General features: G+C 42.2%; 1 protein-coding gene across 1 annotated transcript in view; it reads right to left on the bottom strand.

The window, feature by feature from the left end:
• Nucleotides 1-1,713: 1,713 nt before the first annotated feature.
• DNM3 (dynamin 3) overlaps nt 1,714-16,758 on the bottom strand; it is a 552,421-nt gene continuing 537,376 nt past the window's right edge. Inside the window, exon 22 of the mRNA XM_088481814.1 lies at nt 1,714-1,928. The gene's annotated coding sequence lies outside the window, so the exon portion shown is untranslated. The remainder of the gene's footprint in view (nt 1,929-16,758) is intronic.

Below are 16,758 nucleotides of genomic sequence, written 5' to 3'. Positions count from 1 at the left end.
AAGAGCAAGTAACTTTGCACCAGGACAAACCATTTACAATGCAAGGGGTGCAAATACATTTATTTTATTTTTTTACTTTTTTTTGCATGCAGGGTAAATACTGGCTGCTTTTGCATGTAGCTCACAAATGCTGGAGAACTTTATTTTTATACTAATTTAGATTTTTCTTTGGACACGCCCCTCCTTTAATCTACAGCCGTGGCCAAAAGTTTTGAGAATGACACAAGTATTGGTTTTCACAAAGTTTGCTGCTTCAGAGTTTTTAGAGCTTTTTGTCAGATGCTACTATGGTATACTGTAGTAAAATTACAAGCATTTCATAAGTGTCATAGGCTTTTATTTACAATTACATTAAGTTTATGCAAAGAGTCAATATATGCAGTGTTGACCTTTCTATTTCAAGACCACTGCAATTCGCCCTGGCATGCTGTCAATCAACTTCTAGGCCACATACTGACTGATGGCCGCCCATTCTTGCCTAGTCAATGCTTGGAGTTCGTCAGAATTTGTGGGTCTTTGTTTGTCCACCCGCTTCTTGAGGACTGACCACAAGTTCTCAATGGGATTAAGGTCTGGGGAGTTTCCTGGCTATGGACTCAAAATTTCGATGTTTTGTTTCCCGAGCCACTTAGTTATCACTTTTGCCTTATGACAAGGTGCTCCATCATGCTGGAAAAGGCATTGTAGTCACCAAACTGTTCTTGGATGGTTGGGAAAAGTTGCTCTTGGAGGATGTTTTGGTACCATTTTTATTTATGGCTGTGTTCTTAGGCAAAATTGTGAGTGAGCCCACTCCCTTGGCTGAGAAGCAACCCCACACATGAATGGTCTTAGGATGCTTTTCATCATCTGCATTATCGTGCAGTGGATATGCTGGCAACAATCAGCGATGCACGCTCCCGCTGGTCATTGTTGGCATCTGTCAGCGCCTGAACTGGTTTTTAGAAGTGGAGATGTTGCCCATAGCAACCAGATTTTACTTATCTTCTAAAAGGTGCTAGATGAATGTTAAAAGCTAGAATCTGATTGGCCACATCTCCACTTTTAAAAACCCGCACTTAGTATATATACCCCTAAGTCACCTTCCCCTTCTGCAGTACAAAACAGTTTTGCAGGTGAACATTTTGCATCCACTAGGTCAGGGCCGAAACTAGGATATATGTCACCCGGTGCAAGGCAGCAATTTTGCGCCCCCCTCCCTTCCCGTACCTCGATTTTGTCCTTGCTCCTCCATAAGGTAGTGCATTACTCAGACGTCCCTGGTTCCATGCTCGTTGCCATGGGGTTCCATGCTCGTTTCCAGGGGAGTTTATGCTCATTGCCATGGGGGTTTGAAGGGAGAAGATGCAGCTCTCAGCATCCTCTCCCTGCAGCGCCAGCGTTCCCGGCACTTCCGGGAACGCTGTGTGCATTGCGCTCTGCTAACAGACACTAGAGGTCCAGTAGGACCTCTAGCATCTGTCTCTTCCTTGGCGGCAGCCATTTTTTGATGGCCGTTTTCAGCAGAGTCCATGCGGACGGCTAGTCCGCATGGAATCTGCTGAAAACGGCCATCCAAAAATGGCCGCCGCCAAGGAAGAGACAGACGCTAGAGGTCCAGTAAGGACCTCTAGCATTAGTCTCCTCTTCGGCGGCGGCCATTTTCAGATGACAGAGTCTGCATTTTCACCCCCCCGCAATTCCCTCCCGGTGCACGTGCACCTCTAGCCCCCCCCCTAGTTGCGGCCCTGACTAGGTAGATATGCTCCCATATCCAGTTCAGGCCCACATTGGCCATACATGCAGGCATAATAAACAGTTCAGATGGGTTTATAACACCACAAATAAGGTGCATTCATATAACCATTGTCAATCCAACTTAGTCTACCAGGGATGAGTCTGCTGAGCGGATAATAGCACTACATGTTGGCGATGAAGGTTGTCTTCGGCTAGGAAGGGAGAAAAGAAAGAAAATATGTAATTATAGATTTTTCTTAATAGCAAGAATACATTCAAATCATAAAGAGAAAAGTAAAATATATAGTTAGAAGCAGAGATGCTGAAGTCATTTACAGTTTTGATTGAATGTGGCCAGTTTGGGTGCCTCAAACATATTTGTGGAACTACTAACATCCATCTGATTCCACTGATGTGCCCTGCCCTGGGATGGTCAACCCAACTAGTGTTTGTGGATCAAAATCAAAGATTACCATTCGTGGTTTTTACAGACATTAAAATAAACTATGAATTGTTGCCTGTTCGGTATTAATGGCTACATTATAGCAAGAACCATCCTGAACATGTGAAGACAGGCTTAGCATGGTCAACTTACGCTTTGCCCAATTCCTCTTACATGTTTAAGTCTATCTGAAGATTGAGATTTTTTTGCACTTAAACTTTAGAATTAATTCACGAACCGGTTTTAGACTTATTTGAGGATTTCCGAATATAGATTGACATCCTGCATTTTGTGTCAATTGGTGGAAGTTGACATAATGGAATAATCAGAACACAAAAGCAAACATAAAGGCAGAGTTGCAAAGTAAAATGGCTGTGCGTTATTCAAAAGAAATGTGTACAGAAAACGAGGGCATTTTCAATATGCTGTCACCTCTCCATGGGCATCATATGCGGAAAGTAGGACAGACAAGAGAGACAGATTAGGGAAAGCAGTATGGGGAAAAGGTCTATGAATAAGGTTATTCAGATCACTTTTTACTATAACTTTTATTCAAAGCTCCTCAAATTATGAATTTATGGAACTTTAGTACATGGCTCTCAAGATAATGAGGTGGCTCTTACAAACGTGTCCTAGCTTCTACATGCAACTGAGCTGCTGCGAGAGGTGTAGCGTATCGTCTTTTTCCTTACATTTTGTATCTTGTTCACATCGCAGATACAGCAAAACACCACTCACAGTGTAGTAGAGACGCTGATCTGTGACTTTAACCCCACAGGAACTAGTGTTAAACACATACAAAGTCACACATGAAGCACAACGGAACTTGTCGTGAGAAACAGCCCTTGCCGCTGCATTGTAGCACTTTGTATACAGATTCACACTCAGTCAAACAGAGGTACAAATGTTGCACATCAAATTGATCGGTGTAATCTAGCAAAGTATTTTTTAATCACTTCCAGTTGTTTTATTTATGCCAATAATACAAACCCTTTGAGCGAGATAGATGCTCGTTGCAATAGATACAAAACAATCTAAAAACAACCTGCGCCCAAAAGGACTGCAGCTCAGTCCACACTCAGGAGCACCACTCCTTCAAATATAACAGAAAAAAGACAATATGAGTGCTCTAAAGAGCGCTGTCCCTCACAGATCTCGTCTTCTCTTATTCGTTCATGAATGGTATAATGTTCTCAAATGAGGAGAAAAAATGACACACATTTATATTCCAATAATTAATACATTTTTCCAATGGTCAGTGATGAGTCTAGAAACCACTCACCTAAACTAGGTGAGACGCATTCTTATAAAAGTATCTTTTAGATCCTCTATTCTGGTCACAAATGAATAGACACTTTCCAGCGCTTATTCCCCTCTGGGAGATGGACTCACCTGGGTTCCGGTATAGACGTTCCCCCAAAGGTATCTTTTTCAACCAGGACTGGATAGACCTCTTTTTGGAGTGTGGGAGGAAACCCATGCAAACATGGGGAGAACCAAGTATGTACTGCAACTAGAGATTTATGGACCCCATAGCAATATTTTGCTATGGGGCCACAGCACTTTCAGCAGAGTGGGCATGCTTAGTGCTCATAGGCTAACCCACTCTGCCACCCCCCCCCCCCCCTGGTATGAGTGCCATTTTTTATATTGGGTACAGGGTAGGCGGAGCACATGAGGGCCCATACCTTGCACCGATTTTTTCAGTACTCACCTCTCGGGAGTCCCACATCGGCAGTGCTGCAGAAATCACTGGAAAAATGGTGCGGCAGCCATTTGCCCTGCGTTTTGAACATGTGCTGGCTAGAGAGAAGGGCTCCCGGACAGAGACTGTGCACCTGGTCCCCTCCTCTCTTAATACGCCCCTGCCCAGGTTGCCCTATCGCCCACCCCCCTCGGGACATACACTACCGGCCCAACCAGCCAACCTCTTGGGATTTACACAACCACCCTCCCCCCCATGGACATGCCTCATACAGGGGCGTTTCTATAATGGGTGCAGGGTGTATGAGGCTCACGTGCCCCTGGGTCCAGGGGGGACCACATTGCACACCCTGCACCCATGTTTTTAATACCACTCCACTGCCGGAGTCCCACGCCGGTGCCGGTATCAGCGCTGTGAAAATAGTCTGGAAAATGGCCACCGCTGCCATTTTCCAGGAGTTTTGCACATGCGCAGTAGGGAAAACACCTGCATGTGTCTACCGGTGTGGCGCAGCGCTCAGTGGACAGCCGGCCGCCAGAGAGAGGAGGGGGCCCCAGACAGAGACTGCACAGAAGGCCCCTCCTCTTGAAACACCCCTGTTCTCATAGTAATGCCCCCTGGGTATAGTATGCCAAAATGTGCCTTGGCCACACACAGCAGTGCCCCTGCACTAGGGTATGCACTATATACACTCTCCCCCCATTTTATTTCCAAAGCTGCATGTTTATTTTTATGTAAGTGAAATGATGGGAGGGTCTCCCAGCAGCATTCAGCACTGATGCCGATGTAAGCTGTGTGCAGGAGGGGCGGGCCCCATCAGCAACGGCACTCCCTGCACCCACTATAGTTACACCCTAGTGAGAACATACAAACTCTCCACAGATACGGAACTGATCTTGAATCAAACTCATTACCTCAATCCTATGAGGAACAATGCTAGCCACTGTGCTATACATTTTAGGTGTCAGTATGTATTTTAATTAAAATTACAGCATCTCGGTATTCATAGACAATCCACCATCAGAGGGACTGGGGGGTTGTCTCTAATACTGTATACATTTAGCAATTAGATCATGGCATCTTTACAAAGTGCTCTGAATTAATTAAAAAATTATTACATTATAAAAGTGTTAACTTGACAAGTTGGTCCAATTCCTACACATGACCTCAAACTATGCACTTCAATTACAGTAGAACACATTACAAATATTACTTGCAAACATGTCAGCCCCAATGGGGAGGGAGAGATGTACTAAGTCTTGGAGAGTGATAAAGTGAAAAGATGAAAACTACCAACCAGTCAACTCCTACCTATCACTTTACAGACTGTTTGAAAAATCACAGTTAGGAGCTGATTGATTGGTAGTTTGTCTCTCTCCACTTTATAACGCCCCAAGGCTTAGTACATTCCACCCCCCCTCAAATCGGAAAATAAAATTCCAGTATTAGTTATGTTATTATTGTTTTTTTTGTGCTTGAAATAAAAGAATAAAAAAAAACATCCAACCACATTAATATAAACACGGTAATGAATCATAAAAAAGTTCTGCCCAGAAGTAAATATTTTTGAAGTTTAAGAGTTCTCTAAATTATTACATTAAGATTAACAAACAAGTAGTGTAACAAAAACACATTTTAAAACAGGAATAACAAGGCTTGTCTGTTACCCGGAATGAGCTGCAGAGGGAGCTCTTACTTCAGAACTCATTCAGAAATGGCTGTTGGGTCACCTCAAGCTACATACAAAAAGCATATCCCCACTGCTGCAGCTATAACTCTGAATAAATATATGACTCAGCCCGATTATATGTTTAGTCTGAAGCCAAGAGACAGTCTCTAGAGGACAGGGGATGGAGGGGAGGGTGAAAAGGGGGGAGAACACTGAAAAATGGTGTTGCCCCTAATTTTCTTCACAGGAATAATCACATACTTGTTAGAGCTTGTACACACATGCATTAAAAGACAACGCGAGTTAACGTGTAGACAAAACCTTACACTTTGGCCACAATTTTTACCAGAGTACAAAGTACATTTTGAAAGCCTTCATCCAGCAGAGTGTAATAATAATTGTGCTTATTAAGTATTCCAAAACAATTGCTGGTTATGTTGCTTTTTATTATTTTACTAAGGAGGCAATTGGTACAATACCGGTTCCGAAATACATCTCATAGTGAAGAATACAGACACCACACTCTAACTTTTGAATGAATAATTGAAATGGATGGAACAAAGCTTTGGACAATGAGCACAGTATGAAATGTATGCATCATATTATTTATTGATAAAGAAGGCTTTACGCCACCAACCAAAAGCAGTACAATTTTAAAATTAAAAGAGTGAAAGCAAGGTGTAACTAGGTAGGTGCGACATGTGCCATGGCACAGGGCACCGCAGGGGGCACCATTAGGACCTCTCAATTTTTGTTTATAATCATTGTTTATAATCATTCTCACTTGTAGCCTCCCATTACCAGCATCTCCTGGCCTCCCTTATCTCCTCCCCGGCTGACCTACCCCTCCTTCTGGCCCCCTCCCCAACCACCTTTAGTCACATTATTATTTACACACACATTTCAAAATACTGCCATACCCGGGACTCCTTACGCATGGAGCTATAGTATCTCCCCGACAATTTTTGATGGCAGCCCATGAGGTTACACCCCTTTTTGGGGCGCGTGTCCCTATTTGAAAAATGGGGGGGGGGGCGCCAGTGCTCTTTCTAGCACAGTGCACCGAAAAGTCTAGTTACGGTTCTGAGTGAACGTGTATTGCTTGATCCATAGGCATGCTTTGATTTGTTCATAGTCTATGGATAAAGGCAATACAATGCAATTTGTGTAACTTAAATCAGATATTTTCTTTAAAAATTGCCACAGTCTGCTTGAACTCTGTGAATGTTTCCACTTGTATCTGTGGTTCACACTCATGGGACTTACAAGTCTACATCCACATTCTGATTCACAGACCTGTGACATAGATCAGTTCTGTTCACCACTAAAATGTGCTGGCAATATTAATGACAAGGTCAAATCTGATTTTTTTACAGCTGGAAACCAGTACAATATTGTAGTCTGAAATAAAAAAATAAAAAAAAGAATTTGAATAGTCTGGATACAACCAAGATCTACATCAACCTGTCATCAAACCAATTCATTCTCTCAATAAAACATTAGTAGGGCTCTCCCAAAATGACCCACCCATCCATGCTTCACTGGAGGTGGTTAACATATCGCTGTTTTTACATCTTAATAGTGCTTTGGATGCCATTAAATACTGTGGTGAGTAATGATATTTATTTCTGTATGTTTAAGACTGTGACCACCAGAGCAATCAATCTTCTGTGCATGTTGGCATTATGCAGATCCTCCGGTTGTTCTCAGTTATATGATGCTCATGTTTAGTTTCCCCTTTTAATGATATAGCAGATTCCTACATTTAAAATATTCTATTTCAGCAGTTTCTTGTTTACTGTCAAACTAAACTCCATTGCACCTCTGTATTACAGTGATTGGCTTAATTCAGTTGGCATAAAGAATGTTGACAGGGGTTTATTTGCAATGGGTGCAGGGTATGTGGTGCACACAGGCCCCTGAATCCTGGGGTGCCCACGACACACATCCTTCACCCCAGAACAAGATCCAGTTGAGCTGAGGCTGGCACCATGTGTCAGTGCCATTTTTTCAATGGAGAAGCCCACACAAAATTTCACATGGGCTCCCTCATTTGTTAGAACACCACTGACTGTTGACGTCATGGTTACATATTGAGGGGTTCTGTATGTAAACATAAAAAATGATATAGTAGTAATACTTACTAATTACTGTACATCACATCAACAAAATGACGTTACCTGATGCAAAGCTGCAACTATAATCTTTCACATGGACGGTGTTGTGCTACAGTACAGAATTTATACACTCAGCTGTAGTCGGTGTGGAAGAAAAGTCAACATCCAGAATGTCAACAGTCACCATGTCAACAATGCATTTTTCCTAACCTTATCTGCACTCTAACCCTAAAGTCAGCTGTCGACATTCACAATATTGACATTGTGAAAGTCGACGTGTTGCATATACACATTCTGTCCATGTCAACATTGTGAATACCGATACCCAGACCACGTCAACAGTTGTGTTGACCCGCTGAATGATGACATGTATGAACTTATTCTGCAGCAGCACACAATACATTTGATATTTGGACAGTGTAATACTGAACCCTAGTACTGTATGTGACTTTGGGGTACGCAGACTCTTTCATGATGATAACATCCATGCACCAAAAAACTATTGGTAAATGTTATAAGTAGTAAAGTAAATTATTTATTTGGGTACAGCAGGACTGTGCTAACATCTGCAGAAGTGGTACAATGCAGCGTTCCTATACTACAACATAACAAAAATAGTTATCAAACTGCTTTAAGTACTGAACAATGGCCTAGTTTACATGTGACCTACTGTTAACTTCTAGCAACCCAGGACTAGACTGCAGCAGCTCCTTGCATTTGGCTGGCACAGCAAGATAGCAGTTTCAATTCAACAAATTGGAATGTTTAAAGTAAATAATCACTGCTTAATGGGTTGCACAGACAGTGAATTGTTCATATTTAGCTGGTATATTGGAAATGACTGCCTCTGACACATCACAGTAGTATAAATTCATCAGCAACCAGAGACATGATACAATGAGAGCGATTCAATGCAACGCGAATTGAATAGCGCCGGGAGCGAGCTCTCGGAGCTATTCAATTCAGTGCGCTGTTTGGGCGGACTAAGGATTTTTTCTCGCACCCCCCTGGGGATGCGAGGGGGAATCCGACCATAGTGCTGGGCGCGCAGCTGTTTTTCTGCTTAGCGCGGCGCTAATGCCGGTTACCGCGCCTTAACACCCTTGTTAAGGTGCGATGACCATGATAACCGGCATTCTCCGACCACACAGCGCACTGAATTGAATAGCTCCAGGAGCTCGCTCCCGGCACTATTCAATTCACGTTGAATTGAATCGCCCCCAATGTGGCAAAGAAAAACATTTATTGTGAAAGTACCTTAACCAGTGACATTCACAGAGTACAATGGCTAGATGTTGTGTGTTTCCAATTATTATTAGGAGGATCAGCTACTTGCTTAGGTAAGGTGAAAAGATACAGGTTGTGTTAGACTTCTTTAATGGTGGTTGGTAATGTGCGCATGCGCGAGTCAATTTAGCCACACGTGCGCAATAAAAATGTTATTGCATCTGCCCAAGACCTAGCTGGTAAGGCTATATAAATTGCTGGAGTGATCAGCACCCACTGCACGCTATGTGGGTGGCACCAATATCTGCAAAATGCCCCAACAAAAGTGGAGAAATCAATGGTTTGGTAAATGCCTTAAAACAAAAGGTTTTGCTTTCATTATCCAGCTAAAAAGCTTTGTTAGTTTATAAATAGACCCCTTAGATGTGACTTGAGGAGTGAGTCAGCTATGACTGCATGCAAAAACCACGCATAGCCAAACACAGGGGGGTTCCGTCTGCCTGGAAAACCCCCACCCCAGCAAACACCATGACCACAATAGAAATAGTAATATAATAGAATTTTACAAGTGCTGCATGTTCTTCTCAGTATCACAAATGAAATAATTAGCACTACCTGTGGATTGTTTAATATGTATCAGCCAGTATTAAATAACCTGTGCACCAACTAGGAGTTCTGGAAAACATGCACTGTTAGAGATGCACTGCTATAGAGCCCAATATGTACATATATGTCCAGGGCAGTGCTAGGTCCTTCTGCTGCTCTTTCAGGCTCACGGACTTGCTCCAATAGTCTGGAATGGTGCCCACATTTAAAATAAATACATTCAGCTCAGGCAGGATGGCCATACTGCTGCATTTAATGGCTTACTGTGATCGCTGGCCCTGTATATGCTGGAATTATGACACACAATATACTTTGTATGATGCATATTAAAGCTGATTAAGTGCTAATTCTGCCCTCTTCATGGACTGGCCACACTCACTCTAAAATCAAGCATTTGGAAACCCTCCTCTAGAAATCCTGCGTTTGCCACTGACACAGGTTCTACTTGACCAGGTTTCACCCCGACAATGAGATTTTGGGTCCCTTTCCATCACTACTGTAAAAGCAGATACTATAAAATAATGTACTGCTATCTGTAAGGTAGTTGATACTTTTCAACAGTAAAAACACAAAAAGTAATAAGAAAGCTACTATAAACATTCAATGGGTAAAAGAAACTGAGGAAAAAAACTAATACAACTTTTAAAATGCTTCTTAACTGACGGCAAATACATGATGGAGGAGGCAGCTTTAGAGAGACAATGATTGAAAAGTTATTAGCATCTTCTTCATACTTCCCTACTTGTGAAAAAGCATTTCAGTGAGATTGTGAAAGCACCACCTATGGTAAAGTGGGCGTGTCCTGCTACATCTGAGAGGCGTGTCATAAAAGTGACTTACATCTAAATGTAAATGAGCCCCAAAGCAGTTAGTGAGATCTTCCTGTTGATAAAAACACACTGATACTTTTAAGAAAATGCACGTAGCCATAGGGATCACTGTGCCTTATATAACCAATGCAGGGAAATTATAGTAATGATCCCATTTGAATGTATATACCTCTGTTTTTTTTTAATATAACAACTACATAATGGAGGTAAGGTGCAATCAGGGAGATGACTAGACTCTCAATTATGATCTTCTTGTTCTCCGCATTCTGCACTGAGTACAAGGAGCTGTTATGTGCAGGACCTGCAGGAGGGGAGGGGGTCAAAGGTTATAGTTCATCAATCATTCCTCTCTTTAAAATAAATAATAGGGTCTGTCTGATTGGTAACAGATCATCTGTAATAATATGACAAATACTACATTTAATGGCATAAACACCTAAATAAACATGAAATACAGAATACTGCTTGTTCAAAATAAAATGTAGTTCCCATAATGTATAGTACAAGAAAGTTTTAATGCTGATGTACTATGACTTCTGATATGTAGGAACATTTATTTTGTGCCTCCCCCTCAGCGTGTTTCATATAACAGAGAAAGCCGCCCTGAAAAATCAATGTCATCCCTCTTTAGATGTAGATCCACCTAAGTTTGCAAAGTGCTGTTTCTGCCCATTGTAGCTGCCAAAATGAGCCACAGAGCTAAAGCTGGGCAAGAGGAAATGCTGCATGCTTGTGGTGGAACAAACAAGGGAATGTCTGAGAGTGGAGCCACAGGGACAACTCTCAAGTTCAGGTTGGCAGCAAACAAAAATTGTTACCATCTGGCTGGCGTTCAGAGAGGGATCTTTGTGAAATGCGGAGATGTGTGGAGGGAGAGCTGCGATGAAGTGTAATTACATTCAGTAAAACACATGCTTATGCTGCACTGAACTGAAAAAACGTTCCCTGTGCCACACTACAATCCTTTACACCTCCCAGTATTAAAACAACCAACTTGCAATATTTATTGTATTAACAAAATAAATTGTCATGAGGAAGTATCACCGAGAACTGGAGCCGTGCAAGCTTTATATTACTAGCTGACAACACATCTGAAACCCCTAAAAATATAAGTAGAACTATGAATGTATTTACAACTGAGCAGTGTTGGAAGCAAGATCAGTATGTAACCAGTGCTCAGTATTCAGGGGCAAATGCATGATTTCCAGATGGGGATTTCCACATACTTGTATAAGAGAGCCTATTTAACAAGCATCGCAGTGGTACTTGTACCACCAGAATACCTGTTCTGCTAATGCCATCCCAGGATGGAGGTGGCCGATAAATATTAATATCATTTTGTTTTATATTTCTAAATAAATATAATCTGCACCTATGCCCATACTGACAATCAGGAGGTAGAGATTTGAGTGCATAGGGGAGGAGGGTGTTCTGGGCAACTGAAAACCCCCAGCTATCTGCCTGGGACACAAATGGAATGAGAGGACAAAAGGAGACAGACTTACATACAAAGGGGGAGTAAGATAAGCATTAACACCCAGAATGCGGAAAACACACAAATGCATGGAGTGAGACAGAAACACATAAGGAGACAGAGGTACAAATACAAAACAAACATATTGGAATCAGTGTAGAATGGGAAGAGCTCAGGTGCTACTCATCTGTGTATAAGAAGGGATGGGGTCAGTTCTTTACAAACTAAGTGACCAGAGGGTCACTATCACTATCTGACCAAATTTGTCTTTCTACGATGCTTCAATTTAAAGGACAAAATCTTTTTAATGTTTTAGTTTGTTCATATGAGTTTTAGACATTTTTTTATTTTCTGGGACAGATCAGGCTTTCTTTAAGTATACATTTTTGTAACAAATTGTATTAATTACTATTTTCAGCATTTCCTACCGGAAAACAGGCCAAAATAGAAAACACATCTGGCATAAGGATAGATAGACCTGTGATAGACAGGCAAAGGGGCCTATTCATCATTGGGGGCCGGACGGCCATGGCGGATAGTTACCACTGGATCAATTCAGCTTTGCTCCAGTGTGCGGTCAGCTGGCTGGAGGCGTAGGCAGGTAGAACCTCATGACCTGAAGAATGGGCAGCCAGAACCTCGCACCTCGCGCACCACTGGCAAGGTGACAGGCACATTTATGGCACCTCTTGAACATCTGGCACTGGACTCTGGAGCTGGGCAGCGCTCACTGGACTCTGGTGCCGGGCAGCACTCACTGGACTCTGGGTATTCTGTAGATCCAGCTCGGGACCCTTAGGTATGACTGACGTGCACTGTTTTATTTATTTATAGCACCTAGGATATGACTTTTATCTCCTTTGAATCTTTGTTTTTAGTCAATAGATGAGATTGTATTATATATTCTGATCATTTAACTTAAATTGACAGAACACGTGCTAGAGTAAAATTCCACAGGGTATACAGCTTATTACTGCAATTACTGCCCCAAGCAGCTTTCACTGGAGTGGGGACACCTATAGGAAGCTCCCTTCTCAGCTATGCTCCTACTTTGCAAATTTACATTGCACCTATATTAATGTGAGTACTACTAAACATGTTCTGTTCTATCACCATTATTTTAGGTCTCCTAATATTTTTTAAAAGACCTTTCAAATAACACTGTGTGGACATGCCTGGGAACACCACCATTACTTTAAAATAGCAAAGCAGTGACTCTTTTTAAACTCATACTTTATAACTGAAGTTTAGGATTTTACCTCAGATGTGTTACTATTAAGTTTATTGAAGCACGTTTAATGAATGGGGAGAGGGGAGAGGAAAGTGTTGATAAGAGAGGGGAGGTGACAGAGGCCAATAAAAAAGGAGAGGGGAAGGCAAAGCCAATCAGAGAAGGCCAGTGACATAAGCAAATAAGAAAGGGAGAGGATAGGGGCAAAGCCAATCAGAGAAGGGCCAGTGATAGAAGCCAATAAGAAAAGGAGAGGAGAGGGGCAAATCCAATCAATCAGAGAGGGCCAGTGCCCAAAGCCAATAAAAAAAGGAGAGGAGAGGAATGGTGACGGAAGCCAATAAACGGAGAGGAGAGGGGTGGTGACAGAAGCCAATAAGAAGAGGAGCAGAAAGGGGTGGTGACAGAAGCCAATAAGAAAAGGAGAGGCGTGGTGACTGAAGCCAATAAGGAGAGGGGAGGGGCAAAGAGTCGATCAGAGAGGGGTGGTGACAGAAGCCAATAAGAAAGTAGTGGACAGGGGTAAACAGCCGATCACAGAGTAGAGAGGGGGGGATTAAAGAGGTGAGAATTGAATGTAATCAATCTGACAGGAAAGGGGAAGTGACAGAAGATGATCATAGAGGAGGGAGGGCCGGAGAGGAGACAATCTGGGCAGCTTGAGGGAACATGAAATGATGAAACGGATCTCAGATCCGTAACTTATTTAGGATATAGAGCAAACAAACCGAGATAAAACTAGCAGGTGGCCATCATACTGTGCAGCGCCCCATGAATTCCAGAACCCTGGATGGCGCCCTCTGTCCATTTTGGCACCCGGAGCTCATGTTCCACTGGAACTACCCTCTCTACACCCCTTCTTTGAACTTCAACTCATCTTAGTACAATCAAAATCTGCAGTTTTCATTAGGTAGATTTAAATAGAGACAATTTGTCATCAATTATTATTACACATGTTAAAGTCTTTGGTCAGTGATGCAAATTTTAAGGGGCCTATTTATTAAACTTAGGTTTTGCCCTAAATTGGAAACTACCATTCCTGTTTTGGAATATTCCTTAGATATATGAAAGAAGATTTGAATACAGACTGTGGACCTCATTCAGAGCCGGTCGTAAGCGGCCGCTCGGTCGTACGCCTAACGACCGAGAAACTGAAAAAGGAAACAATCAGACGGCTGGTCGGTCGCAACCAAAGTGACGCCCATACGTGAACAATGCACCTCCTCTAGCTAACGAGTGATAGCAGCTAGCGATCGAGTCAATCGTTGTCAGTCGCTGTATGTTATTTTTCTTCTGATGGTTGCGGCCGCTTGTGTTGTGTTGATGCCCACAAAAATTAAAAAAAAAACGCATAGAAAAAGCCATACCCATGAAATTTATTTATTCTTATTATTCACTAATGCAAACGCAGCTGAATCAATTACAAGCCAATTAGCAGTGTTAGCTTCAACAAACGATTATTAGCTGCTTGCATTGTGTGGCTCAAAATTGAAACATAAATCCTAACATCAGTTACATTTGATACTATCGATTGTACTGTGTGGCTTGCGGGGGCTCCAACCCTTCCTTAAGCTGTATGATCAGCCAGCCCTCTAACCTGCTCGCAGAGTGACGTTTTACTACTTCCGGCCTTCTATGTCGGTCGTAGCAGGTAATTTATGTACGCCCCTAAAACGTCCTCAAAACGCAGAGGCACGCCTGCATTTTCAGACCACCACCCCCTTCAACACTCACAAACGTCCTTTCATGTCAATCAACTCCCGGAAGCCACTTCCTGCTCGTAAGCCGTACGATCTACAGCATTTTGGATCGCAAAGCCTTGTACGCACATGCGCACAACTAACCGTGCGCATGCGTGGTTTGGAAACATCGGATGCGTACGACCGAGCGGCCGCTTACGACCGACTCTGAATGAGGTCCTGTATGTGGAGAACAAAGCACATATCTCACACAAGACACAGCAACAACTTTAATGCATACACTCATAATATTCTGTGCTGTGATTCACTTCTTACTAATCTTCGCTGATACAGACTTTCATCTCTACAATCTTGCATACGATAGCTAGTGTAATATTCTTTGTTAAACTTTCTTCTGCTTCTGCACCACTCTATCAGTCCCTACATTACAGAATGAAAAATAAAATAATTTTACTAACATACAAATCCATTAACAAAAATTGCACCAACAATACAGTACATCTCTTCCCTTGTCTCAAAATATCTCCCGCTTTGACCCCTCTTCTCTGTCCAAGATTTACGCCTGTTATCTGCACTCACCAACTTCTCCCATTCCTGATCACAAGTCACTTTCCCCTTGCATCCAAACCTTCAAGAGATGTTTGTGAATTAACCTCTTTGGCAAGCTTACCAAATTTCTGAGCCACCATCTTAACCCTCCCTAGTGTCCTCTGCCACAGTGGTTCTCAACTCCCTCAAGCACCTCAACAGGTCATGTTTTAGAATTTAGAAGCAGGTGGAATAATTACTGACCCAGCAAATAGATTAACTCACTTGTGCGTTGTTAAACAAATCTACAAAACACAACCAGTTGAGAGTACTTAAGGACTGGAGATGAGGACCACTGTTCTACCTAACTACTACCAAACTACAAATAACTTAACTTCATTCACAAAACCTCTGTCCCCCCACTTAGCACTTGTCCCTATTGGGGTTGGGTAGGAAATACCAGCAGTCGGGATGCCAGCTGTCAAAAGACAAACAGTGGCATCCCAATGCTCAGTATACCGACCGGGGCTTCGTGAGTATACCCCTCCCCCCTTCTCTTCCTAACAATCTGTTCCTGCATCCTAACGCTAATCCTCCCCCTATCCTAACCCTAATGCTCCATGTTAGTGCTAAACCTAACCCTCCCCCCCTGGTGCCTGAACCTAACCCTCCCCCCTTAGTGCCTAACCCTAACCACCCCCCTCCCCAAAAAGTGGTACCTAAACCTGTGCCAGTGTTCTATCCCAAGTCGGGATTCCAGCGCTGGGATTTCAACAGCCAGCATCCCGGCTATAGGTGTAATAAGTACATCCCCCCTATTGCTATATGGAAGGACCAATATGCAATAAGTGCCACTTAGCCTCATGTATCTAATTACTATTTTCTATTAGCTTATGAGCAGGGCCCTCTTTGTTTGTATGTTAATACTCAGTCTTGTTTTATTATTATTTTTGTCTCATATGTAAAGCGCTAAGGAGAACGTTGCTGCTATATAAGTAAATGTTAATAAATAAATAATAAAGAGATATCTCTTGCATCCTTATATTTATACACAGGTTATCTAAACCCAAAATAATTTCTTCTTAAGAAGAGGTTAATTGTTACAAGGAGCAAAACCAAATAAATGTCACTGGTGTGCTAGACAGCATGCGGCCAGCCGTTTGTCCTCGGGTCCCAAGAGCGTGCATAGACTTGGCACAAGAGTCTATTTTGAAATGTCCTTTTTCTGGTTCCTGATTGATCGTATGCCTGCATCCTTCTGACGCTGCGACTAAAATGTTACTTATACCGTACCTCAAATAGTTAATTCCATATGAGACTTTTTTTTTTTTGCAAATAGTATTGTATTTTATGTTGCTAATTTGCAATAATAAATAATAAAAAATTTAATAATAAATCCTGCGTCCAGCCCAGTAAGCATAACCTAAATTAAATATAGAAGCTATCATTCTAACTGCTATAACTCACATAAATGAATCAGACACTTGCCTTCATTAGTCTGATTGTTATAATT

Source organism: Taudactylus pleione, unplaced genomic scaffold (assembly GCF_031769625.1).
Source record: "Taudactylus pleione unplaced genomic scaffold, aTauple2 ptg000017l, whole genome shotgun sequence".
Taxonomy (NCBI): Eukaryota; Metazoa; Chordata; class Amphibia; order Anura; family Myobatrachidae; genus Taudactylus; species Taudactylus pleione.
The sequence above is the reverse complement of the archived record's forward strand: the minus strand, read 5'-3'. Positions and strand labels throughout refer to the sequence as shown.